The 26,351-nt window shown below is 41.0% G+C and overlaps 1 protein-coding gene and 1 long non-coding RNA gene across 11 annotated transcripts in view; one reads left to right on the forward strand and one right to left on the reverse strand.

Moving 5' to 3' along the window:
- The window catches only part of FRMPD4 (FERM and PDZ domain containing 4), a 392,028-nt gene that overhangs the window by 240,392 nt on the left and 125,285 nt on the right, over positions 1-26,351 (forward strand). The gene's annotated exons all lie outside the window — the stretch shown is intronic.
- LOC140684786 (uncharacterized) lies at positions 4,749-11,970 on the reverse strand. 2 transcript variants are annotated; one of them, XR_012057592.1, is made up of 2 exons: positions 7,813-11,970; positions 4,749-5,789 (listed from the first exon to the last, which is right to left on the reverse strand). It is a non-coding gene; the product is annotated as an uncharacterized lncRNA (long non-coding RNA). The 2 variants fall into 2 exon arrangements; XR_012057591.1 differs by having other exon boundaries at positions 4,749-5,810.

Genomic DNA, 26,351 nt, shown 5'->3' on the forward strand with positions numbered 1-26,351 from the left:
ATAATAACAAACAGCCTGAGGACAAGGTATTCAGGTGTTTGGCTGTCTGAGAAAATTGTTCCATATTGTCAGTGAGATAATAACACCGTATTGCACTATGTGGATTACAGATTGGTTGTTTTAAAATCAGCTAAGTAATACAATAATAAAATGGTCAATTCTTTTTAAATTTGGCTGGAGAAATTTTGATGCTGTTTATTCTGTTCTGTAAAACCTGATTAATAATAGTGGGAATACAAAAAACTTAAAATTTTTTGTATTTTACCTTTCTGCACCTTAAAAATAATTATATTTGTAAGTACTAAATGGATTCCATTTATTAAATTCTTTCTGCAGAACCTTTACTTTGAACTACCGCTCTGAAATAATTCCATTAACAGTGTGGAACACAATGAACTGAAAACTGGCTAACTAGTAATTTTCAAAATAATAACAACAACAAAAAAAAAAAACAATGTTGGAGACAGGCAAGTGGTATGTCCCAAGAAATGCACTGCTGGGTAGACTTGGCTGAGGGAGCTTGCTAGCACTGGTGTGGCAGAACATGAGAAGTCCCAGACGTGCCAAGCTGTCCTCGTGCCGTCTGTGCAGTCTGCTGTACCTGGGTAGCCTTGGTGTCCCAGCACACTGATTGCAATGACTGTACAGCAGGCACAATTACCCCTGTTTTGGAATGAAGCATGTTGGGCACTCTTCCTTCCTCCCCTGAAGCCCATATTTCATTTTATGAAGCCCAAAGGGACCTCTAAACCTTGTACTTTTGTCTGCTTGCTGTAGGCTGTTTAAATAGCTGATCCCTGACTGTGTCCCCTAACGTGTAAGTGACACCCGCCTATGTCAGAGATGTATTTGTTCTCTGCATTCTTAGAGGTGCCATGGCTCTTGTACTGCTTTTACTCTTGTATTATAGATGAATGTGAACACCTTCTCGCCTTCTTTTATATGAATTTGTCTGACTTCAGTGTCAACTTTTGTCTCTTGTTCTCTTGCTCTGTGAGATTGAAGTGCCTTTTCCAGACCTGCTGTTACTCTGCATTTGAGTCACATGCTTCTGCCATTTGTTTGTGAATCCAGTCACAGTGTCCAAGTCTCAAAGACAGCTGCTTTTCTCTTTTCTCTGGATGCAATTTATGGCTCTCTGCTGCATCTCTTGGAATATGGAGACTCAAGCTAGACCCCACATTTCAGCACTGATCTCATCTTCCCTCTCTAACTGTGGGTCACTCTTCCCTATCGGTACACCCGGGCCTTGCAGTCATCCTCATGAGCTCATTTTGTGGGGAGGTTCATGTGGAGCTCCTGTGCTGCTGCTGCCCACAGGAGGCCTTTTTCCAACACTGTCTTGTATGTCAGACTTTAATTAAATATTCCTGGATGTATTAGCTTGTGTATATAATTTCAGATTTCAGTCAACTCTTTAAAAGTTGTAGCCAGCAGGGTGAGGGAAGTGATTCTGCCCCTCTACTCAGTTCTCATGAGACCTCACCTGGTAAAAATGTGGGTGTTTGAGTAGTGGCTGCTGCCGCCTATAATCTGTCCCCCCACAAGCCTCTCCTGTGGAAGAGCAGGTTGAGATAACTTTAAGGCAACGCAGTCAGACCCTCACTCAACACTCACTGCAGCTGGCTCAGCGATAGAGGCACGAAAGGCTCTTTTTGCAGGGTTTTATTCCAGCGGGGGATATCACATGTGGCTGAAGGGAACCCAGCAAGGTAAAAAAGGGCAACCACATGGAGAAGGCAGCTTAATAAGGGGAAGGGGTGGGGGCAGAGCTAAGGGCTGGGCAGTGGGGTTTGGTCTCCAGGGAAAGGGGGTATCCCACCAGGGATACCTGTCCAGTGAGGGGACAGGGAAAGGAGAAACCAGGGGAAGTTACACAGGGGAAGTTGCGGCGCACCAGCCCAAGTGGGAGACTGCTTTTCCCCCAGGAGGACTGGCTCTGTGGTGAGTAGTTACTGCCATTGCTAGGGCCAAGGACTTTTTGGAGCAAGTCCAGAGGAGGACCACAAAGATGATCAGAGGGCTGGAGCACCTCTCTTAGGAGAACAGTTTGAGATGGTTGGGAGTGTTCAGCCTAGAGAAGGGAAAGCACTAGGTTGACAGCAGCCTTCCAGTACCTGAAGGGAACTACAAAAGACATGGAGAGGGACTTTTTCCAAGGGCAAATGGCTTTGAGCTGAAAGTGGAGAGATTAAGAGTAGATAAAAGGAAGGAATTCTTTCCAATGAGTGTAGTGAGAGAACTTGGGGACTCCCTAGCCCTGAAAGTGTTCAAGGCCAGGTTGGATGGGGCATTGAACAATCTGGTCTAGTGGAAGGTGTCCGTGTGTATAGCAGGGGGGTTGGAACTAGGTGATCTTTAGGTTCCCTTCCAACCCAGACCATTCTGTTATTCTATGACTGTATGGAAAGCTTGGTTTACATTGCCAAATTAGCTAAATCTCTTCTGCCTTGACTTCTCTTTTTAACTACTTCATCCATTTGCTTTCTCATCCAAAATTTGCATCAGACCTTTGTACACTTAGACCTGCAAGGTACCTGTGCTTGAAACACACTGTGATATAAAACAGGAATTGAAACTGGCTTTTTATTGTTTTATTTCCATTGAATCCATTCAGTGCTAAGGGAGAGAGACAAAAGTTCAGTGATTAATTTGGCTTTATTTTTTATAGTGAATTTCTAAGTGAAACCAATTTGGAGATCACTACCTTTTGGTAAAGAACTGGTTATTTTTCTCCTAAAATTTAATTTTCTTCTTGTATGCACACACCTACACATGCACAATTAAAGTTTTGTACAGATTCCAATGTTAATTTTTAGACAATTTTCAAAGTTTTGACATTTTAATTTTTTGGTAAACAAAAAAAAAACTGGTTATCATTTAAATGAGGGTTTTCCAAAATAACTCAACATTTTGTCTGGAAGGCTTATGAAAATGAAAACTATTTCCAGGCTTATGCAATGGGAACAATGCAATTAAAAATAGATGAGTCTATTCTTTTTTTATTGGTTCAACATGGTATATTTTTAGTTTTCTATATTTCTTTTAAATACTTCCATGTTTCTCTCTGTAGAAAATGTCAGCAACATTCTAATTAATTGTTCTACTGTGTAAAGAAGAGCAGGCTTTTTATATATGAGCAGCACCAAACTGCTACTATATATTTACAGAAAATCAATGAGAAAAATCTAGCTAGAATATTGTCACTTCCCAAAGGAAGTAAAATTTAATTTTCACCAATCAAAATGTCAGTTTGATAAATGTATGTAAGACTACATATGCCAAACTGCAGAGTTCATTATACTAATATAAATTACTGAGTTATCATTATGTTAATTACATAATGCCTAATAAAATAAATTTGACAGACCTTAGTAATTTGGCTTTATTCAAAAAAGTGATTATTTCCAGTAGCTCCTGGGTATTAAAATCATACTTACCTGTTCAATGTTCTCTAAAGTGCACTTGAGGGCCTCAACTCATGCATTTGTCTATTCTGAGTCTTCATTTCCTTTTCTGTGGGTGAATATTTTAATTCCTTCTAAGTATTTATCTGTAAAATACACTTATATTTTGAGTCTTACTGCTTTGTCCTTTTCTAGCTTAAAATACTTGTTAAGGAGTCTTTATTTTGGTTTTGTTTGTGTTCTTTTTTTTTCCTTCCAGAACTTGTAGAGTATATAGAAAAGATACCTGTTGTCACTTAAAGCTTTTCAGTTCACTGTTCAGTACTTTCTGTCCTCACATGCATCTCTTGGCATCTGACACATTAAAAGTTTTTCCTAGAGCTGGGTACCCTCCCAAAACCAGGAGAGAGGCAGGAGCTTGTTGCTGCTGACATACCATTCATGCTGCCCTGTCCAAGCAGTGACAGTTTGGCCAGCACAGCTTAATTTCTCTCACCTCCCTTATGGCCCTCCCTGGTGGAATGGGATGTGCACCTATCTCCTTCCAAAGCAGCACTAGCTCTGGACCAGGCGTTTCAGGGCTTGGACCAGTTTGAAGTTGAAAAATCCAGGAATGGAGATGGCACAACCTCTTGGGATTACTCGCTCAGCTGTCTTGTTATCAACACCAGGAAACAGATTCTTTCACCTGCTGGAATGTGTGCTCTGCAGTGGGGGACAATCCCTTATCTTGATCTCTGGGCTGTGCCCACGTTTGTATGTCCTAGGAGTTGCAGGAGGCCTTAGTAACCAAGGCCCAGTGCACACCATTCGGCCCTCCAGGTCATTGATAAGGATGTTTACAGGTCTCAGGACAGACCCCTGCAGTTCTCCTGCCAGTTCATGCTGTTTCTCTGGGTGGGCTACAGCTCACTCAGCCTGAATGTCCAACTAGCATCTTACCTGTCTGGCTTAGTTGAGCTCTTTTCTCTTTCTTGGCCATCTCTCTGAATATTGTGTAGATTCTTAATAGCAATATAGTTGTGCTGCTTTTCCTCCTTCACCCCCTTTTTTCTTTTCCCAAAATCCCCTGTACATTGCAAGACAGAGAGTAGAGGAGTGATGCAGTAACCTAAGATTTATTCAAGAGGGTTTTCTGTACTGGTGCTCCCATGTTTGTCTTCCTCAAAACATGAACCATTAGTTGCCGTAGAGTAAGTAGGATAATTAGATTCTTTCTGGGAGGACAGGTAACTAAGATTCTGCATTGCACAGTTGAACTTCTGGAGCTATAATGGAGTTTTACAGCTTTTATGTAACGACGTATATTTGTATTCCACGGACAGATTCAAGCGAGATCTCTTTTGTTGCTCTTGGGGGAAGAGGTTTATTCAGGATACATTTGTGACCCTGCCTCGAGCTGCCAGATACAGCACGTGGCTGGGCCTCGGGTGATGGGGGAGGGGAGAGACAGAGAGGAGAGCAGGGACTCCCGGAGGACTCTCCAGGAGGGGAAGGGAAGATCCAAGAGGGCGTCCAGCCCCCTGGAGACCCCTTATCAAGGGGGGCTCCAGGGTGGGCTGGAACAGGACCTGGGCCAATGGGGTCACAGGCACCTGATGGTTCAGGGGAGGGTTACAGATGTGGGGTGAACCATACATTCTGGGGGGTGACATGGAAGAATCCATTCGGCTTTTGGACTCCGCTGAAGGTGAGGGTGATTGTCCAGCCAGTAGGGGGCGTTATATTCGTCCTGGCTGTACCATTGTGGTTCTTAATCATATTTATCTACCCTTCCCAACATCTCCCCCTTTTTCACTGAACCATTTGAAATATTAAATATTGATTTAACAACTATTTTCTGCACACTTGGAGGTGTACAAGGTATTGTTACTAGAACTATACTTATTGCTACTGAAACAGTCAAGCTTATTTTACAGAGTTCCTTTAGCCAAGGTGCAAGGCTGAAACTATTAAGTAAACTGTGTAGCTGAGATGGCTTTATTGTTATTAAATCACTGATTATAGTAGGGGAGGCATTGTCAGAATTTTTTTGGAAAAGGTCTTATAATTAAACGGGTTGAAAAAGGTTTGTTAGGGTTTGTGTTAGATATATAGGTGGTCTTAGAGCTTGCAGGCTTGGCTAAAGCTACTCGGCATTTGTCCTTGGTTGAATTATAAGTAAAACTTCAATATAAAAACTGAAACAGAAGAACAAAAACAATATGCACGCATTAAACGATAGAAAGTCCATTTTTCTCTTGATGACGCAGGTGGTTCAGGTCTGGGTGCTGGCTTCTTGGCTTGTGCTTGTAGAGGAACTGTCTGGTGTGGGGGTGTCAGCATATTTCGGTGCATGGTAAGGCTTTACATTCTGTCTTGGGACCAACTTGAGTCGTCCACCTGTGGAAACACAAGAAAAACCTTTCCCCCACGTTAGACTGTGTGGACTTTGTATATGTCCTGAATCTAAGATTTTGAGTAAAGCTGGAGGGTGCCCTTTTATTTTTACTTTTTTTGTGTTCAGGAAATGTCTATAAATTTGGAGACGAGGCTCTCCTGCAGAGCTACTTAGAAAATTGTGAGCATATAGAGCCTTATTCAATCTCTTTTGAGGTGTAGCCTGATCTACTCCCCCTTCCTTTAGAAGTAAGCTTCGTTTTAGGGTTTGGCGTGTTTTTAACAGTGGTGTAAAATAGGGAAAGGAGATACCACTGTCCTTGAGTACTGGTAGGACTTCTTTAACCTCCTGAGAGGGGACAGCTGTTCGCTGGCTGTGTAGCACTTGCAAGGCTTGGGGGTGCAGACTGTTGTCTTTGCAGCTATTATATTTGATTTCAGGGCAGTTTTTCAGTTGAAGATTGCTGGCACTTTGTTGAGAATTTGGTGAGACTGGGATAGAAAGGTTAGAGTTTGCAGGGGTAACATAGTTCTCTGTCTGTTCTTTGTTTGTAGAAGTTGCAGTTACATTGTTGCGTTCACGTTGCTGAGGCATAGTGTCTTCGTTAGGGTGTGGTGAGGAGCTGTTAGTGTGGGAGGCAGGGGCTGCTGCCAGCTGAGGCAGAGGAGCAGGGGGGGTGGAGGTCGCGGGCAGCAGCACCTGTGGGGAACTGGGATTTGTGGAAGGATATGCTGTCGCTATGGCATTGGTTGCTGTGGCAGTCTGAAGAGCCGGTGAAGGGAGAGATGTGGAGGGATATGATGATGGGTTTGGGAAACCCGGAAGTGGTGCCGGCGTTGGGGGGTTCCGGGGCTCTGTAGCGAGAGGCAGGGGCTGCGGCACCGCAGGGGGATGGGGGGGTGGGGGCGCCGGGTTTGCGTCTGCCGGGGGGTCCGGCCGCGAGTGCAGGAGGCGGGCGGGCAGCAGGGGTACCGCGCCGGACCCCGGGGCGTCCCTGGGAAGGACGGGCGGTGCCGCGGCCGCAGGGGCGGGGTCCGGGGCGCTCGAGGGAGAGGAGGTGGAGGCAGGGGCGGGGTCAGGCCCGCGCGAGAGGGAGGCGGCGGCCGCGGGGGCGGGGGCGGGGTCTGGACTGCGGGGGAGGGGGGCGGCGGCCCCGGGGGCGGGGTCTGGACCGAGGGGGAGGGGGGCGGCGGCCCCGGGGGCGGGGTCAGGGCTGCGCGAGAGGGAGGCGGCGGCCCCGGGAGTGGGAGCCGCCCAGCCCAGGGCCGGCGCATGGCCGGCGTGTTCGCCGGACCAGGGGACTTCCGGGTGGGTTGGGGGGGCGGCCGCGGAGGCCAGCGTCTGCAGCTTTTGCAAAATCGCAGCTGACGCTTGAAATTGTGCTTGTAAAATAGCCATTGACTGGGTTTGTGCTTGCAAAATGGCTGTTGTTTGATTTTGTAAAAGTTCGGCTATAGTAGCCACCATAGCCGGGACAGGCAATGCTGGGGGGCCGGGCGGGGGGGAGGCGGGGCCCGCGGAGTGGTTAGGGGGGGAGGAGGTGGCCGCAAGGGCGGGTTCTGGGTTGCGGGGGATGGGGGGGGCGGCTGCGGCGGGGAGCGCCACTCGCTCAGAAACCGCCGCGTCTCCAGCCGCCTCGCCGGCATTCTCGCCGCAGCGCGGGGTGGGGGTGCAGTCCGGCGGGGATTGTTGAGCCACGGCGGGGAGCGGTTTGGCTGCTATCTGCGGCTTTTGAGAAGCGCAGATTCCTGCCACCACTCTATAAGCAGGGAGCAATTCGCAAGCATAGGGGTCCCGCCGTGAAATGTCAAACAGTGTATGTCCCACGGACTCCCAAAAGTCTCCACAAAACACAGCAGAGCGCTCGGCATATGGGAAATTAAGTAGGATCCATTCTAGGAGTTTTCGTAGCTCTTTTTTAGGCAAATTACTATTATGGCTACGTAATAAGTGGTTAAGTTGCTTATAGAGATCTCTATCAGCTGCAGAGTGGGACTGTCCCATTTTTAAACCAGTGTGGCTCACCTCGGTGTCGCAGGAGCGGGATCCTCTGTCAGGTTCCGACGTTTACTGCAGTCGGTGCTGAGGTCACCGCGGGGTTTCTCCAGAGCTTCAGCGCGGGCAGTGCTAAGCAGTGCTCGCCTGTGCTTTGTGTACGTGGCCACGTGGCGCGGCAAGTCTCGTCACAAAGCCTTGGGTCGCCGCGGAATCGCGGCGATCTCTTGTGCTCGGAGAATAATGGCCAGAAGTCGTATAAGGGCTCTAATAGCTCGCTACTATGTAACGAGTCGCTGAGCTGTACGACGGCTTCGGGACTTTTTAAAGAGCTCCGGTTCGTTACTGCCTAGCAGCAGAATGCCGTGCTCGCGATCACGATGGCGAGGAAATACCTGGTTATATAGTTAGTGTCCATGGAAAGGTGTCCTACAGGTAGAAAAGCTGGAAAGCATCCAGACGGGTGCAGTTGCAGGTCACCGTGGGTTCGTATTCGAGGTGGGCGCCAGTCTGTAACGACGTATATTTGTATTCCACGGACAGATTCAGGCGAGATCTCTGTGGTGCTCTTGGGGGAAGAGGTTTATTCAGGATACATTTGTGACCCTGCCTCGAGCTGCCAGACACAGCACGTGGCTGGGCCTCGGGTGATGGGGGAGGGGAGAGACAGAGAGGAGAGCAGGGACTCCCGGAGGACTCTCCAGGAGGGGAAGGGAAGATCCAAGAGGGCGTCCAGCCCCCTGGAGACCCCTTATCAAGGGGGGCTCCAGGGTGGGCTGGAACAGGACCTGGGCCAATGGGGTCACAGGCACCTGATGGTTCAGGGGAGGGTTACAGATGTGGGGTGAACCATACATTCTGGGGGGTGACATGGAAGAATCCATTCGGCTTTTGGACTCCGCTGAAGGTGAGGGTGATTGTCCAGCCAGTAGGGGGCGTTATATTCGTCCTGGCTGTACCATTGTGGTTCTTAATCATATTTATCTACCCTTCCCAACACTTTTATCTCCACAGTGTGTATTTTCAAGCAGAAGAGATGACATTCCCCCCCTCACAGCCCCCTGAATTATCAGGCTAGCCCAGAGATCCAAGGCTTTGAGGGGAGGAATATCAGGAGATGGCAAAGATTTCCAAAAGAGGCTCTTACCCTGATATATGTTGGTGCAGCTCTCTTTATTCTGTGATGTCCAAGGGGAGAGCGAGGCAAAAGAGAACGAACACGAAATGTCAGGGGTTTATCTAGACTTTGGACAGGGTGGGCTTCTCTGGTTCTCCGCCAACTCCGTTGGGGAAGGAAGGAGGGATCCAGGGTTATCTTGATCAGAGTCACAGGGTCCCGGGGAAGGGGGCACAGAGTGCCCATGGGCACACTATAACTAAGAGACTTTACTGAATTGGTACTTGGCTTTCCTTTTCTTTGGTTATATTCTGCTGGATCCCTGTATTTGTGTTGAGGAGATGGAGGAAGCTGTGAAAGGATCTAAGATGATGTGAACTTACCCATCAGCTTGAGAGAAATGCTGTAATTTCTTGGTTTTGACAGTACAGACTGCAGTATGATTTGCATGGTACTGACACACTGCCTTTGAATAGGTGAGGAAAGGATGGATTTGGTCCTGTTTCTCTCTTTAATGTCTATTATGGTTGTTGCATTGGTATTAAAAAAATAGAAATTATCGTGCTCTCATTTCACGATTTTCCTCATTTCTTGAGGAAATTACTGAATACAAAAACACTCTGGTTCCATTACAAGAAGTAATGACAATAATTTGCTTGACTGTAGAAGTCAGAAAAGTTTTATTATGAAAACCAAGAGAAAGAAAGCCTAAATTTTGCACCATGGTAAATATTGAATAAAGGTTTGATGTATACAAGGTTAAATTATTTTGTCAACACATTAGCTATAAGGATAGATATACTGCTCAGTTCAGGAGGACCAACCAGCAGCCTGCCAGCAAATTATGAAGAAGGCAGAACTGAGCCTTTTACAGAGGCATTTACCTGAAGAATGACAGATTATAGTAATAAATTGAAAAATGGGAGGTTCAGACTGGATATGAGGAAAGAAAGCTTTATCATAAGGACAATTAAGCAGTGAAGCAGGTTGCCTAGAGTCTTTGCAGTTTCCATCCTTTGATGTCTTCAAGACTAAATGAAATACAGACCTGAGGGGAGACCTGGTTTGACCTTACCTTGGCCAGCAGGTTGAAATAAAAACGTCCATATATCCCTTAAAACCTGAATTACTCTCTGGGAGAAGGGTCTTTATGCGAGATTCACGGGCGCCTGGCTTTAAATTACATGGCCATTTGGCCTGGGTGAGTTCTGTGGTTTATGCCCTTTGAAAAGACCAGTTGCTCCACAGCCTTTTTTCATCTATAGAAAACCATTAGTCATTATTACAAGGGATAATTTTGTGTTGAATGCTACAGCAGTTCATTTGATTCTCAGGTGGCATCAGTTGTTGTAAATTTAGAATTCATTCTGTGTGCTTTTGTTTCATTGTTTTTACACACAGTGCATCTCTTACTCCATATTAGCCATGTCACAGGCTACATTTTCACTTCTTTCCCAGGCTTCCTTCATTGTTAATTTTAGGTACAGCTTTGTGCTCACTTGCTCCTGCCATAACTTTTGTTCCCCTTTTGTCATATTTCACAGTGTCTAGAGATGTGATGTAGCAAGTTATTTAGGTAAGTTTATCATCATTCAGAACAAAGCATTTGTTGACAAGAAAAAACAAACCCCAGATACCATCATTGTCTATGAAATTAGTAATTGTCGGGACTTTTATTGTAAAGTTATCATGGATCTTTTGTCATTATTTCTATTGTTAATAACAGATTCTTCCACTGCCATGAGACAGGCTTTCTCAGCTTTTTTTTTTTTGGTATCAAATTTTCATGCTGCAAGCCACTTCTTTATAGCTGTTTTGTTTTGATACTTGTTGGTTCATATTCTAAAAAGAAATATTCTTTTGCCTCTAAGATATGAAACATAACTTACCCACTTAGTGCACATGCTCAGTGAATTATGGTACTATTATCTTGAGGGAAGGATCCTGTACTTCGATATTTTTAAAATTTGTATCCTTGAAACAGTTGTGTTTCATCTTGCAGAGCTGGAGGTTTATAAATAGAAAGAGTCAGGGTGGTGGGAAGAGTATGATTTTGAGGAATTCCATAGTTATGACCCAGAGTTAACCCTGCTTTGGTGAGGACAGTTTACTGAAAGCTTTGGACTGAATTAAGGTTCCATTGTTTACATTGCCACAGAATATGTGTCCATATTCTAACTGTTTGCAGGCAACATCTTTGCCCCACTGAGTTTTAAATACCCCTGAACTGAGCAGTGCTGGGATCTGACCCATGAAGAGACTGACATTTTCTAAGGAAGAGAGGGCAGGACAGACTATGGTTTGGCAGGTCACAGCTGACCAGCAGCACATTTTTTTCGCAGGGGGCTGAATGTGTAGGCAGTTACTAGTGAAATATGTAGGTTTGCATATGCATGTGATCTCACAAAACCAGACTACTTTAAACTGAGATTTAACCTGAGAGATTTTATCTTTCCCATAACATGAAGCATTTCAAAATGGGGAATCAGATCTTTGCAATTTGGTTAAGGTCATGATGCCATCTCCATACTACAGTTCTGATTTTACTACGAGTAGAGTTTCGACTTATGGGCAGATACATTTCCTTTGAACTGTATAAAAGCTTGCACCATGTTTTTTTTTTTTTAGTTAAAAGACTGCCAGCACCTGGTTCACATTTTTAATTTTTTTTTCTCTTTTGGTAGCTATGTGAATTGTGAATTGCTCTGAGGAAAATACAAATGAGTTTTGAATCAATTAGAACTATCATTCTGGCTTAAGGAAATATAGAAACATAGCCCATAATTGTAAGGCATTTGCAGGTCACAGAAGAGCTTGCTCCTGATAATCAGATGTTCTTGCACAATATAGATACAAATGGCTCATTATTCTCTAAGTAAAAAGAACTTCATTTTAAAAACATTTCAAGAGTGAAAATTACAGTTTGTCTGATTATTGATATATTCCAATTTTTTTTTTCTGAAAATATGTTAATTCTTTCTCTAGAAATTATTGCTTTGTGGCAAAGTTTTTTATGTTATAACAGTTGTCTTGCCTAGTGGCTTGATGATGCTGCATCCTCCACCAATTTCTTCTTGCCTGTCTCCCCTCCCCTTTTCAGAGGCAATCAGTCTGCCTGCTTTTGTTATTCATTCTGAGCTTTTCCATTTTTCCTGATGGGATGTGGTATAGCATTAAAAAAAAAAAAAAAAAAAAAAAAAAAAAAAAAAAAAAGAAGCTTTTAAATTACCACTCATAAGAAGGAAAATTACTGATTCTATGAAGGCACTACTTTTTGGCCTTCCTGTAGATGCTTCAGCATGCATTTGGGTACAGTTGGCATTGGTGTGGACTTTCTGGTCAAACTGAAGCAGATGTCATGGAAATTGGCAGTTGTCATGGAAGTAGGCATGGTTGTATTTCCCTGTTTAGCCTGTGTAAATGCAACTATATATACTTCTGACTGTGAAGGGGGATCACAATTCAGAGCACTGGAACAAAATAATTTCATCATTCCATGCTTGCTTTTTATTAATACTTCATTTTTTGTGTTTGTGATTTTTAGATTTGTCACATTAATTATTCTTGCAGCAGTAAGCATGGCTTTAATTGATATTCTCAAAGTGTATCCAAATATTTTGAATATTGTCAAGCAGTCTCTCCTTTATAGTCACTGAGTTTTGTTTTTAAACTAACTAAAACTTAGAGCAAGTTTACTAAATATCTCATGCCTTTTTTTTATTATTATTTTTATCTTTCAATACCTAAGGTTGAATTTTCTGTATTCTGCAACAGGTTTATAATGAAGAACGGTTGTTTTTCCCCTGTTCCAGAATGTGAATGCTTGATTTGGTTTTTGAATGCTTAATTCAGAGATCTAATGTACTGAATTTGTAGTAATAGGTCTCATTTGATGAAGTTTTCTGAGAATTATTTTATACACAGGTAAGGGTAATGACATGATGCTCCTAGGTTTGAGTCCCAGCTCATTAAATGGATGCCTTGGAATCCTAGCTGGGCTATTAATTTTTCATGTCTTTATACAGTATAAATGATTAATGTGTGCTCCTGCACTAGAGTCTAAGATTTTGAAATGGGGAACAACAGATGACACAGCATACTTTCAGCTGTGAAAATGTTTCCCAGGGGAGCAATGAAACCTGAAAAAAAAGTGAACAGACCAAACGAAGAGTAAAATTAAAGAAAATGCTTTAGGTTCTTGTCATTTGAAAACAGATAAATATTATAATTTCCCATTAACATTATATTGTTTCCTACAGATGTAGGAAAACCTAGGTATTTAATGTGATGTCAGATAAGGTACTTCAGAAAATATCTTAAAGTACAGGTGGGATTATTTAGTTAGTTAGTCTTTGCATTCAAATAAATTTCAATGAGAATTTACGCAGTTGGTAGCAGAGGAGTTACTTTACCAGTAGTTCCCTGCTGGGAGTTATTTTAGAAGGAGTCCTTCGCTCCCATTGCCTTTGAGGAGGTGATGTTAGGTCTGTGCCAGCTGAGGTGGTCCAGGGAAGCAGCAGGAAGATCTGTGTCTGATAGAAGTTTGCTCCACTTGCAGGCTTCTGAGGCATGGACCGTGAAATACACACACATACAGGGCCAGAAGCCAAAGACTGCAAATAAAAGAGACAGCAAGGACTAGGATGTGCTAGGGGATGGTCTGTGGCCTTGTGCCATTCATTTTCCACTGCTGATGGAAGTTTAGTCCTGCAGTTCAGAGTGTACACTTCATATGTGAAGTGTATGACTAATGCAAAGGGCACAAATTTGTTTGTTTTACAAAGCCATTACAGTAAAGTTCCTTTCATTTGCTTAGTCCTTCACTGCTGTTTCAGATGTTTATGTTTTGACAAAATCACAGCGTGAATTTTACAAGTTTTGCAGCCCCTCTCAACTATATCATCCTTAGTAGATGATACATGCTGAATGACATTAGGTAATACCAGGCCTGAAAACGATTCTCGCACCTGACTGGAAACTGCATCAACTCCCGATTTAAGGAAAGCTTTCTGCTAACATCAATTTACTTGGCTGCGTTGTTTCTGCAGGAAATGTGCGCTCTGCTGTTACCATGTTTCTTTGTAGAACATTTTCACTCTTTCAGCTTTTTTTTGGTTCTAACATAACAAAATACAGACACTTATTTTAAAAATGAAATCTTTCATACATATAAAAAATACTGTGACCGGTCTCCTGACTTTCTTATTAAAGGTTCTCTTGAGATGCTTCTGAACATTGGTTAAATTAAGGAGCTTCCTCAGCCATGTGCTTTTGGAGTGCTGCCTTGGAGAGTGGAGCCTCTTTGAAGCTTGGAAGCTGTTTGAGCCAAGTGGGAAGTTCAGAAGTGTGTTACCTCCAAAAACTGAATTATACTAATAGTTTAATAGGTTTGCAACCTTGTTTTCTCTCATCAAGGCTTCCTTCCTTTTGAGGGGCTGTTGGGAGATACATCTTCCCTCTTGTCCTGTTTGGTAGTAATTCCTCTTCTGCTTCTGTCTTCAGTACACTTTCTGGGAGTCCCTGAATTGCAGCTGTAGCATAGAGTAGTTTCATACACACAGAGGCACAAATTTGTTTTATACTACTTTGGTATCAAATATGTCTACTCTAAATACATACAAAATACTTTTTTTTAATATTTAATAGGATTGAACTTCAGAATCACAGGAATGATTGAGGCTGGAAGGGACCTCTGGAGGTCACCTTGTCTAATCCTTTTCTCAGGCAGGGACATGTAGAGTTGGTGGCCCAGGACTGTGTCCAGTTGGGTTTTGAGTACCTCCAAGGATGCAGACTCCATCATATCTCCATGTGAATGAAATCTAATTTGGCCTTTTAGCGTGTTTCAGTACTAATGAAAGATTTGGGATGCATCTCATGCATCATCATTTACTACATCCTCCAGCAAATGTTTTCTTTGATATTTGCAATACATCCCAAATTTGGTCTGTTGGAAGGCTGCCATGGTATGCTATACATAGAAGACATGGGGGCTTACTGAGTATAAGCTGCTGAACTGTGTTCTGTGGCTGTGTCAGGGGGTCTGGTGGGTGGGAAAGGGGACACGGTGACAGGCTGTGGGGGAGGCTGTGAGGGAGGAGAATAAGCTGTGTAAAGGACATGCAGCTCTGTCCCCATCTCTGGCACTGTATTACTCTACTCCTCCCTAGACCCTTGTCTCAGGAGGTGTCCTGTCTTCCAGTGCCCAGCCCCTGACCTATATAGATGTGGTCCATGAATGCCATTCCAGGAGCTAGACATGGGCTTGGGAGAGCCCTTGAGTAGCTCTGCTCTTACCCACAGGCCACAGACTTGGAAATCTTCCAAAGTCAATTTTATCCTCCTTTTCTTTTCTCCCCTGATCCGTGCCAGATTTGTGGTCTTAGGCCATAGAGAGAAGTTGGAGAACTGCTTGAGTTTTGCTTGGCTTAAGTAAGGCCCTCAAGAGAAGATGCAGATGAAGATGCCTTGGTGTGGTACTCAGGGTTGTTTTTTTCTTGAAATGGAGAGGTGGGGAGCTGTCATAAGGTGCTGCTCTTGACTGGCACAGGAAACTGTTAGGGCATATTGCCACCTAATTTCTCCATGCTGCAGTCGTCCCACCTGTGAAGCAGGTGTTGACACTTTTGCATTAGAAGTGTTTTGTGAGGTTGAATATTTTGAGGTTGCTCAGCTGTTTTGGGATCCTCAAAGTGAATTGCAGTATAGAGGGCAAATAAATAATTATAATTTGAAGACTTCATTTTTCAAGACAACTTAGCTCTAAGCTAAGGAAACTTCATAGCTGACTTGTCATTAGGAAGTAAAAGATGACTGAAAGCTAAGGAGGTTGATCAACTCCTGAGTTAATCACAAGCCAAACTGTGATTAACTGAATTAGTATGAAGTAATAGCAAAATATTGCCACATTTGTAATTTCCTCTTTAAAAACACAAACATTTACAACAATGCAACAAGATGAAATGGTGTAAAAATTCTAGTGTGGGGGGTTTATTCTCTCATATTCATTTAAATTAATTTTATAAATAGAATAGAAATACAGGTTTACTAGTCATGCATATTAAAATTATTTCCCCTGTGAGAAGTTTTTAGGATTTAGGAGCTTTTTTTAGGATGAAAATATAGTGAGTAAATTAATAAAGAAAGTGAAAATAATAAAATTTTTGCCATTTTTACAAAGTTAAACTTTGTGCAAAATTATTCCAGTAGAAACTAAGGGGCCATCTTCCTGGCAATATGAAATTTCCCACTGAGCTTCTAATTTGAGTATCAATATATAAGATCAGCCTGACTGAGACAGGTGATTGAGTCTCCAATTTCATTTCAGATGGAAAAAAAAAAGCTGTGCAGCAGAGTATGAAGAACTATCCTCTGGTTCTCTGTGCACGGTCATTGTTTTTTTAGTCAGCTTTTAAGCTGCAGTGTGTGCTCAGCTGTTTTTTTAATGTGCTGGAGGAAAGCTGGTTGTGCTGTCTGAAAGGAATGTAGCAGCTTTCAGTTGGGGGTTCATTAACAGTTTTTTTTTGGCTTTTTCAGTCGAAACATGAGTATATACAAATTTCTGGTACAAGTTACTAGTAAGGCTAGCAGTCAGATGCAGGCTACCATATATATTTCTTTTCTGTCTGTGCAAGAATGAGAAGCAAGGTGTTGATATCAACGTGTCAGTATTCATGGGGGAAAAATGTTTAGAACCTGCAGAAACTGGCTGCTGTGCACAGAATCTCTGTCTGATTATATTACTTCAGATGTCATTTTGTGGTACTGCTTAACAGAAATTCTCATAGAGATGGCTATATCTGCAAAAGAGAAGGAAAATGCCAAGATTCAGTGAGGTTTTACTGATTGCTTACTGAGCAGAGGTAGTATTGAATGCTATGTGATTGTCCAATTTAAACACTAAATGGATAGTTCTAAGTAGAAATTAGGTGGTGCACATGTCAAAAAAATAAATGTTACTGTCTCACGGTACATAAGCTTTGAACAGCCTCTGCTCTTCTGAATATTTGCAGATTATATCTTAGTGATAGACAAATGTATTTACTATTTCTCCATTATTATTATTATGTGATTGTACAAAAAGCTGTCTGGATTTTATAGCCTCTGACTGCTGCCATCTCTCTTTGAATTAGTTCTGTCATTTCTATCATATGTTACTTGAGTAGAGGATTCTCAAATATTGTGGCCTCCCAGGGCCTGTTGCTCTCTCCCAGTAGTCCCTGCAGGTGATAGAGATGCTGTACCTGTAGGAGGGGTTTAGGGCTATTTTTTCCTCTGACAGAGCTTTTGCTGTAATAATGCTATATTTACAAGTATAAATACAGCATTGTGGTGATCACAGTCAGAACATCAGTGTTAGTTTTGCATCTCAACCTCTGTGGAGAGGGCCTATCTCTGTGTTCCAGAGTAATTCCCAAAGCTAATTAAACCTCATGAAACAGTTTTTTCAAGCCCAGCAAAGCTACTACAATTGAAGATAGGATTGCTTTGGTTGAGTGACATAGCTGAAATTTGTGAAACATCCAGCATCTGTGAACACTGTCTTTTGTGGTTTGGGAGCACATTCATTCCTGTTTTTCAAGAAAGGGGCTGTAAGAAAGCAGTATGCATTTGGTGAATTATACGTATTCCCTGAGGTACTGGGGTGGCAGTGTTTGACGAGAAAGACTATTCAAGTGTGGATCAGAGTCAATGCCTGAAATCTTCCAGAGGTTTGAAAAATGTCTGTGTCAAAAGGTTCTTGTCCCATTCAGCTCCTATGGCTTTCCTTTTCAAAACATGTCAGTTTGAGTGTAAATGTTAAGGCTTTCATTCTTATGATGACATCCTTTTGAAGCGTAAACGAGATTTGTATAACCCTGCTAAATATTTAACATTAATTTTGCAGAGTACACAGGTAACTATCAGCATATAGGGAGTTGATAATGCTTGCAGACTAATTGCTTGAAAATGGATTCACATTATCCGTGAAAAACACTAATAATTCATTTAGCTGAAAGCTCAATGCACATGATTCTTCAAAACTGTCTAATGACTCAAGACCTTCTTTGAATTTTAACTGTTTTTTTCTTAACCAGATAAGGATCTTAGATAATGTGCTCATAATTGCTTTATTGCAAGAAAAGTATTCCTGGAGGATGTTCTTTTCTTTTGTTATTTCAGCTTTCAGTGTAATCCTCTTTCTGCCTCTATATCAAAAATAATATAGAGAACTGTTTTCTCATGACGTTGACAAGACATGACTTTATTTGGCCTAGAGATAAAACCTTCTTTGCTCATTCTGAGAAGGTAATACTAATTGCAAGTGCTGATGTATTCTTCCCTCCTACATTCTTGTATTCAGTCAAAACTGAATATATTTTCAGATGAGACCTGCAGAATCTGCTGCTCTTTAATTTCAGACCACAAAAAACAGCACTCTGCAGCCTCAGTTCATCTCACTGGTGAGCTTCTCTTCATGAATATACTTTATTCTGTTTTCTGAGCAGGAAGGTTTCAGGGCACTTTGTCTGAAAACTCTCAGCTATGGTTTTGATTCCTGTTGGCTTTGTATGAGGTAGCACTAACTTTCATATTTGAACTACAAGGTTCATGAGTTGCTAATGTGAAAGAAAACAAAGACCCACATGCATGTGATAAATTTTAACCCTGGGAGTCCGGTCTTTGTAGAGTCCCTCTATAATGAGTAGAGAGGATGTGATAGCTCCTCTAGCAAAACCAAAAAGTGTTCCAACTTCTTCTGCTGGCTTGCTCCTGGAAGAAACTTCAGTCTGTCCATTGAGAGTAGAGGAAAACTTGCAGTTTTAGGGCTGCTTTTTTAAAGGCTAGTTTCCCAGAGAATTCTTGATAATAAAAACAGATGTAGGAGAATACTTTTAATAGGTCAATGCCAAATCAGTAGGCTGAATGTGTACCTGCATGTTGATTGTTATATTGTAGTTGCAACATACTTCATCCAAAATAAATTGCTTGTATTAAACAACCACATTACTGCAACTTAAAAAACTAAAAGATATGAACAGCCAGCCCACCTTTTCTTACACAGGCTTCAAATAAGATTAAACTAAAGTTATCACTGTGAAATAGGACTAATCAAAAGCAAAAAAAAAAAGCAGTAATGTTCTTTGTAACAGAATAACCAGTTGTCACCTGAGGAATTAATAGTCAAAACTAGTGTATTACCAGAAGAATGTGGGAATCTGTACTGTAAAATTTCTGATACTTTCTTGCTCTTTATTAAAAAGAAAAAATCCGTATGATATTTTAGGATGTGTTGAATTATTCATGTAGACATATTAAACAATGAAGACTGTTGGCTTTTCACCATACCATTTTGATAATTACTGTTGACTTACTTTTTATAAAAAATAACAGTGTCTTTGCAGCCCAGAGCTGTATTTTCTAAATTATTTTTTTTTCCTTGAGTTTCTGTCCTGTTTAAAATCCTGTATCATTGCCAATGTATTCCAGGCTCTGCACCTCAAGCAAAAAAGAAGCTGAGATTTCTGTGTATTACAGGGGGGTTTTATATAGCATTTCTTTAATAAGGAAAGAGTGTGTAATGACACATTGCATTAATTTGGCATAATTGTATTTGGCATTAATTTGGCATAATTGCATTACTCCATGGTGATGCACCTGGAAATCATAAAGAAAATTTTATAACTCTAGAAATTAGGAAGTTGTTGCCTTTGATAGAACTTACACTAGAACCAGAAAAAAAGTTAAGCTGTCCAAAAATAAATTTGAACTTTTTGATACAACAATATCATACAAGACAACAAACAAGTATGTGAAGTGAAAGCTTCCAATGGAGAAGTACTTTAATTCATGTTATTTTAATTGTAGGTGTTTAAAGGCCTGAACTTTTTGAAGAAGTCTTGCCATGAGAGTTAATTGACAGTATAGAAATGTAATCAAAATCCTTATTAAACAGTTGACAGCATTGGATTTTTTATATTTTATCATTAAAATAGTGATGTAAATATAGTAGAGAAGTTTATTAATTTGTGTGACTAAATTTCTTTTGGATTGTGAATGCATTGTGCCATTGATGAAGAGACATATTAACTTGCACTGTATAGTTATTCTTCATCTCCATAATTACCAAATATGCCAGGGGCTAATGCCTAGCAATAAGTACCCATATTTCATTCAAAGCTCATGTGCCAGCTTTTAAACTCAGAGACACCAGATACCTTAATGTTTTGGGGTCTTGCTGTTGGTTTTTTTTCAGATATCAGAGTTAAAGATGAAAATGAAGCATGGTGGGTTTGTCTGTGTTGCTCTTAACTGGTGCAATGATTCATTCAATAGAGAGTCTCTAAACATGAGACTGCTCTTTTATTTGGTCTTTGTATTCCATTTTTCTTTTCTTAATTTAAAATATTTAGCATGAAATTATATTATTTTGCTTGGAATTTTTTGACTGATTTCAGGGTAAAAGACAATGTAGGGCATTTCTGAATAAAGAATATTTTTGATTTTAAAAAAATGTAAAAATGCTTGAGACTCAGCTAAATAATGTTGCATTGTCTTGACACATTGCTTGGTTTATTTTCATAGCCATTATATTGCTTTGTTCAAATTTAGTGAAAAATAGTGAAGAATAACTGCAGACTGAGGCATAAGGTCTATTACATGATCATCTGAATTTTAACAGTAATTTTAGAGCAGGAAGGGATATCTAGTGGGAGAACATTATGAAAGCTTTCCAATGAGCTGACAAATGATGTTTTCACAAAAGTATAAGAATAAACTTACGCTTTTTATCCAGATGCACTTGTGTTGTAATTACCATCTTTCTTGAAAATATTTACTGTCCTTAGAATATAAAACAACATTATAAAAAGTGACTGGAAATCCACAAGCTTGTATGTCTTTCTGTGTAATGGGTAGTGTTTGTGTGTTGACATTAAGGCCTTCATTATGCTAGATAATAAAATTCAAAGTCACTTGGCTTCCAACTGGTTTGCTTTATACGAGGTAGAGTTTAATCCTTTGGGTTTGTCTGATTTCTAGGCAGAAAGTAATTTAGAAAAATTTGGGCTTGCGTGGCAGATCTGAAGAGTTTGGAAGAAGTCTGACATGAATGTTTTGGATGATAATTTTCTGGTGGCATGAGAAGGGCATGGGCAATGTCTAATCTGTCCTTCAAAAAAAGCAGACTAGTGGTAGCCCTTGGATGAAGTTTGGCAATATGGGAACAAGCAATGCTGGGATTCTTCTGTGCAACCTCTAAAATTTTGTTACAGATTTAATGGAGAGAAAAATCCATAGTCCATGAGTATGGTGCCATTCTATAACTCTGTGCCTAGAAAGAGGAAGAATCTCTACAGAAATGTTGCAGCATTGCTTATCAAGATTCATCATATATAAATAGTTTGAGATTTGAAAATTCACTGAATGAGGATTTTCTTTCTCTTCCACCATCATATCCTTTCTGTATGTTCCCTGTCTAAGAGTTTTGCACAGCAAAGATTAGTCAAGCCTATTTCTTTTTGGCAGCATAGTAGAACTTCAATTTGTCTTCCATTTTTCTCCTTTATTCCCTTTTGACTGGTCCATATTCTAATTGGGAAATAATAATTCTTCCTGCTATTCACTGATTTTTTCATACTTTCCCTCGAGCCAACTACTAATTCTGGGAGCTGCACAAGTTTTCAGATGTGTAGTTTTTAAATTTTTACTCAGATTAGATCTAACAAAGGCTGGCCTATTTTCCATAGGTCCATGCTGACTTACCTTAAGAATGTCTTAAATCATTTTTTCTTCCTTTTGTTTAAGCTGTCATGAATCACCTGGTAAAGTTTATGAGATACTTGGATCTTTTAATTTGACATCTTACCCAGTTTAAAAAATTGCGCTCATTGATTTCTTCACTGGGCCTGTATTTTCTGTTTTACCTATGTATTTTTTTAATAACTTCCAGGTGTGATTTTATGTCTCAAATTTACTCCCTAATTACCTGTTTTATAATGATTAAGTGTGTCCCTCATTTTTCATTTTAATTCATCTAGTGATCCTATCCAGCCATTGACCCTCATTGTACTGTTTTCTCAGTAGATACAGATCTGAGATAAGACGTTTCTTCAGGAATGCATTTTTACTTTAAGTTAAAAAAGAAAGGGTGAAGGGGTGAAGCTATGGGCACTGGTACTTCTTTATCCCTTCTTAAATCTATCTCCTTTAGGTCTTCATTAGATGCCAAATAATTTGATGCTTTAGAATTTCTGTAGTTCTTGTAAGTGATTATTTAATTATCATTTATTTATTTTATCAGACATGCATCTATCTGCTGGAGGTCACAACACCTGTCACCCTAAACTCCTATGGAGAGTGTTTGGGACACATTTTAATTCAAATTATATTATAATGTGCAGGGGGTTTGTAATTTGTCTTCCACTGTCCACCTCTCATTTCTATTACTGATGCCACTAAAACAAGTTTAGGCCCAGCTAAACCAAATAAATCCTGCTGTCTGATAAAGAGTGAAATGAGGAATGTGGTGCCTGAAGGAATATTTCAGCTTGTCATTCCTTTCCAAGGAAAAATGTCTCCTTGCTTTACTACTACTCCGAGGACAGAGAAGATTACAGAATGCCCAAGATTAATATCTCTTCTGGTGCATCATTCAACCATTTCCTTTAACTTAGGAATGAAAAATTTGTTGATGGTATTTCATCCTTGCACTGCTTTTTTTTATCCTGTGCAGCGTCTCTGCATGACTTCATGCAGCTCAGTGCAGCAGCTACATATGGGGCTGCAGATGGGTGGTAGGGGGGTTGATGCATTTTAGGTGTGCTTTAGGTATAATTTTCAGATGAAAGAAGAGTTTTGGAAGAGAAGGTTTTAAAAATCTCAATTAGAAAAATATGTATCTGTTTACAGAAAAATAAAGATCCTTCAAAGTGCTTTTATATTAAAGCAGCTGCCTTTTGTAAGTAATCAAAAGAGAATTGACTCAAGGGTTTCAATTGTGTACCTTTTTGGAAAACAATACAATGATGTTACTGTATTTGATATGGTGAGGTACTGTTGAAAGTGGACTTCTGATCTTCTACCCAGCAAACTGAAGGATGAAAACATCAGAAGACGTATCTGGAAGTAATAATGTTTCATCCAGTATGAGTCAAATAACTCTTAAGGTGGAGTATCTGAGAGAAAATTACAAATACAACACTACTTCAGTGCCCTTATATTTGTGGAAACATCTCCATGGGCAGTCAGGGAAGAACAGGTCTGTGCTCTTTGGGAAGTGTTTGGGGTGGTTTTGTTTTATTCGTACACATACACTCCTTTGTTTTAATGCAGCATCTAAACTTTACATCCAGTTATTTACCTTCCACCCCTAGACAGTTCTTCTCCAGGCCATGCCCCATCCCTGTTGTGATCCCTACACCTCTCATGGCTTACCAGAGACCACCATGTAACCACCATGAAGGGAGGTCACCATCTGCTTTCACTAAGCCTTTCCTGATAAAGGGAAATAAAGTGTGTCCTTCTGGGTATTTTTAAAACCACATGAGTAGAAATCTCAAAAATATGACTGAGCTCAAGAAACATTTGGACAACACTCTCAGGCACATTGTGTGAATCTGGGGCTGCAGCAGGCCAGGAGCTGGATTTGATAATCCTGATGCATCCTTTATTGCCAAGCAGTTAAAAAACTGTATCATTAATTTGTTCTAATACAGCACATAAATTCAGGGTATTAAGAATATTAACCCTGAAAGAATTACACTTAATAACAATGGAAGTAAATTATAAAATAATCTGAAGTTTCAGGCTTTTTCTTGAGCCTTCTCTGACCCAAGCAGTGACTCTTGATCCCATGGCATGAGGTTTGCTTGCCTCCATGCTCCAGGGATGGTCAGTGGTACCTCGTGTAAGGGGATTGCTTCACTGGTCAGGTTCTCAACTGACAGCTCTTCACCTGGTCCATCAGCCCCTGGTCCCAGGATTTTGTTGTGTTTGGGAGTGAAATTATAACCCTTATGATAATGTAGTGAAAAATGAAACTGGGTGTCTCACAGTCATGACAGAGCAAGCTGCTAACATGCATTTTCATAACAGAGACTCTTACTGAACTTAGGTTTTCCAGATTTTGAAATAGTTTAACTGGATTTTGCTTTACATCCCTTCCTATACAAACTGAGGAATATATAATGCACCTGTGTATTCCCCCACCTCTTTCTTTCTCTCTAATTAACTTTGGTTCAGTGATTTTAAACTAATTAGATAATCCAAGTTGGTGCTAGGAAACAGGGAGACATTTCTAATGTATTGGATTCAGTGAAGGTACAAATTGGATATCTTTCTGGCAGAAGCTGCTTTCCTGCTTTTTCATGTGCTGATAGAGGATTTAGTTTCTCTCCTCTGCCCAGTGCTTCCAGGTAAATGAGTTAAAAACATCTTAACTGGGTTAGCCTTTGTAGGAGCAATGTGCGTTCTGCCAGGTATCTTAACAGCTGGTAATATTAAATTTCTTTCTATATGGGGTGAAATGTGACCCCGTGATAAAACCAATGGCATACTTAGAATGAGCATTGGGATTTCACTCCACTGACCATTTTAGGATTCAAACTGGTTGTTATGTTCCCAAAGCAGTGTATTTCCATTCCTGGAATTTTCTTTGCTTATGCATCTCATATGTTTACTTACAAGGTAAAGAAAAGCTACTGACTCAATATGTTATAATAAAAAGTGAGGAAAATTATCCTTGTTATCTGCCTACCTTGTAATCATTTTTGCCCTGTTTTGCTTGTTTCTCAACTACAGATTAATCTGGTGTCCTGTTTGTGCTTCCTAGAGAAGTAGGGGGACTAAACAAGCAGTAGTCTTTTCCAGCTGAACATGACCTAAGAGGTGAAAGGAGTGTGGAGGAGTGGTGGAGAAGGATGATGAAAGATGTCCATGGGATACTCCCCAAGGAAGCAGAGCATTATGAAATGAATGCATGCTTGGTGCCTGCTATATGAGAATGGTTACAGCTATGTGAGGAGTCAGTAAGAGAGATTGAGTCAAATATGATTAGTGTGGCAAAAAGGGAGAAATTGGTTTAGATAAAACCAACTGAGAACATTATGAAAGAAGCTGAGATTGCAGTTGGAAAAAAAAAAAAAAGCTTCATAAAGCATATAAACAGAGCAAGACTGTGCCTCTAGGCATGTGCTTGTATTTAGTGGAAGTATTTAGCTCCAGTGCCTTGGGCAGTGCTAGGGGAAGAGTTGTGCCTTGGAACTAATCTGTTTTTTCAGATTGGTGCTCATCACCCTTTGCATCTCAAGGGAAGGGGCTGCACTTCCCCACAGAGAGAGGAATGGTGCACTCTTTGTTCCCTGGCTCGATGCTTCTGCTCACCATTTCCCAGCTTCCGAAGCTGGCTGTAGTGACAAGGGAAGGAGCCCTGAGCTCGCCGGCTCTTCAGAGCACATGGTAGTCAAGCTACAGGGTGAAGAAGGGAGAAGAAAGGTGGATGCAAGAGCCAAAAAATGTATTCAAGGATCATTGTGCTATGCATCTGTGCAACTGCAAATTGTTTTGTGCACTGAGCGAGTAACGCAAGACGTAGAGGGGTGACAAGGGAAATTTGGTATCAGAATAAGTTTGCATTGTTCAAATGGAGAAAATGTGTTATGTTTTATGACTCTGTGTGCAGCAAGGCACATGAAGTAAATATGCCAGTAAATTGAGGAGCACTTTCTTCCTTAAAAGAGAGTAAATATTAATGAAGATACAGGTGGTGTGCACACAGATGCACACACAGAAGAAAATATAAGAGGAAGTAGAGCAGTTATAAAAAGCAAACTCTGGAAGAGTTTGATGGCTGTCTTCCCAGAGGTTTATGGTGGGGGGAAGGTGGAGGAAAATGCAATGGTAGCAACAACAAAAGCAAATCATAACAGGGTTTTATAAATTCCTGAGGAACTGGGAGACGAGACTGAAGGGAACTGAGCAGCATCCTCTTCTTAACAGATAAAAGGGAGTGTGCTGTAAAAAGCAATGTTAAAGTTTGATCTCTTTGCTGGTGACATTTTTGTGATCGATTTAGGGCAGTCCCCATGCACAAGCTGTAACAGGCCATGCTAGGTCTAACTACAGCACCTTGCCACAGCACAGGCCCTGAGGACTGGCAGCAAGGGAACAATTTTTGCTGTGGTAAATACAGCTCAAAACTTAGTAATAGAGCTCAGGGATAGATGTCAAGGACAGAAAATATTTCATGCTTATAGCCAAATGCCTAATGCACAAGCCTTTAACAAAGGGTGGTACCATAGAGACCAGATCTGGGTAGGAGACATTTTAAGTTAATTTAAATCCAATGCTGCCAAACACAAACTCATGTCTGGCTTTTGTGTGAATAAAAGTTCTCAACATTGAAGTGAAACTCCTCCAGAGCAAGGCTGAAGCTTTCCACTGTGCCTCACTCCACTTCTTTCCACCCTCAAAT

This window comes from Taeniopygia guttata, chromosome 1, assembly GCF_048771995.1.
Source record: "Taeniopygia guttata chromosome 1, bTaeGut7.mat, whole genome shotgun sequence".
NCBI lineage: Eukaryota > Metazoa > Chordata > Aves > Passeriformes > Estrildidae > Taeniopygia > Taeniopygia guttata.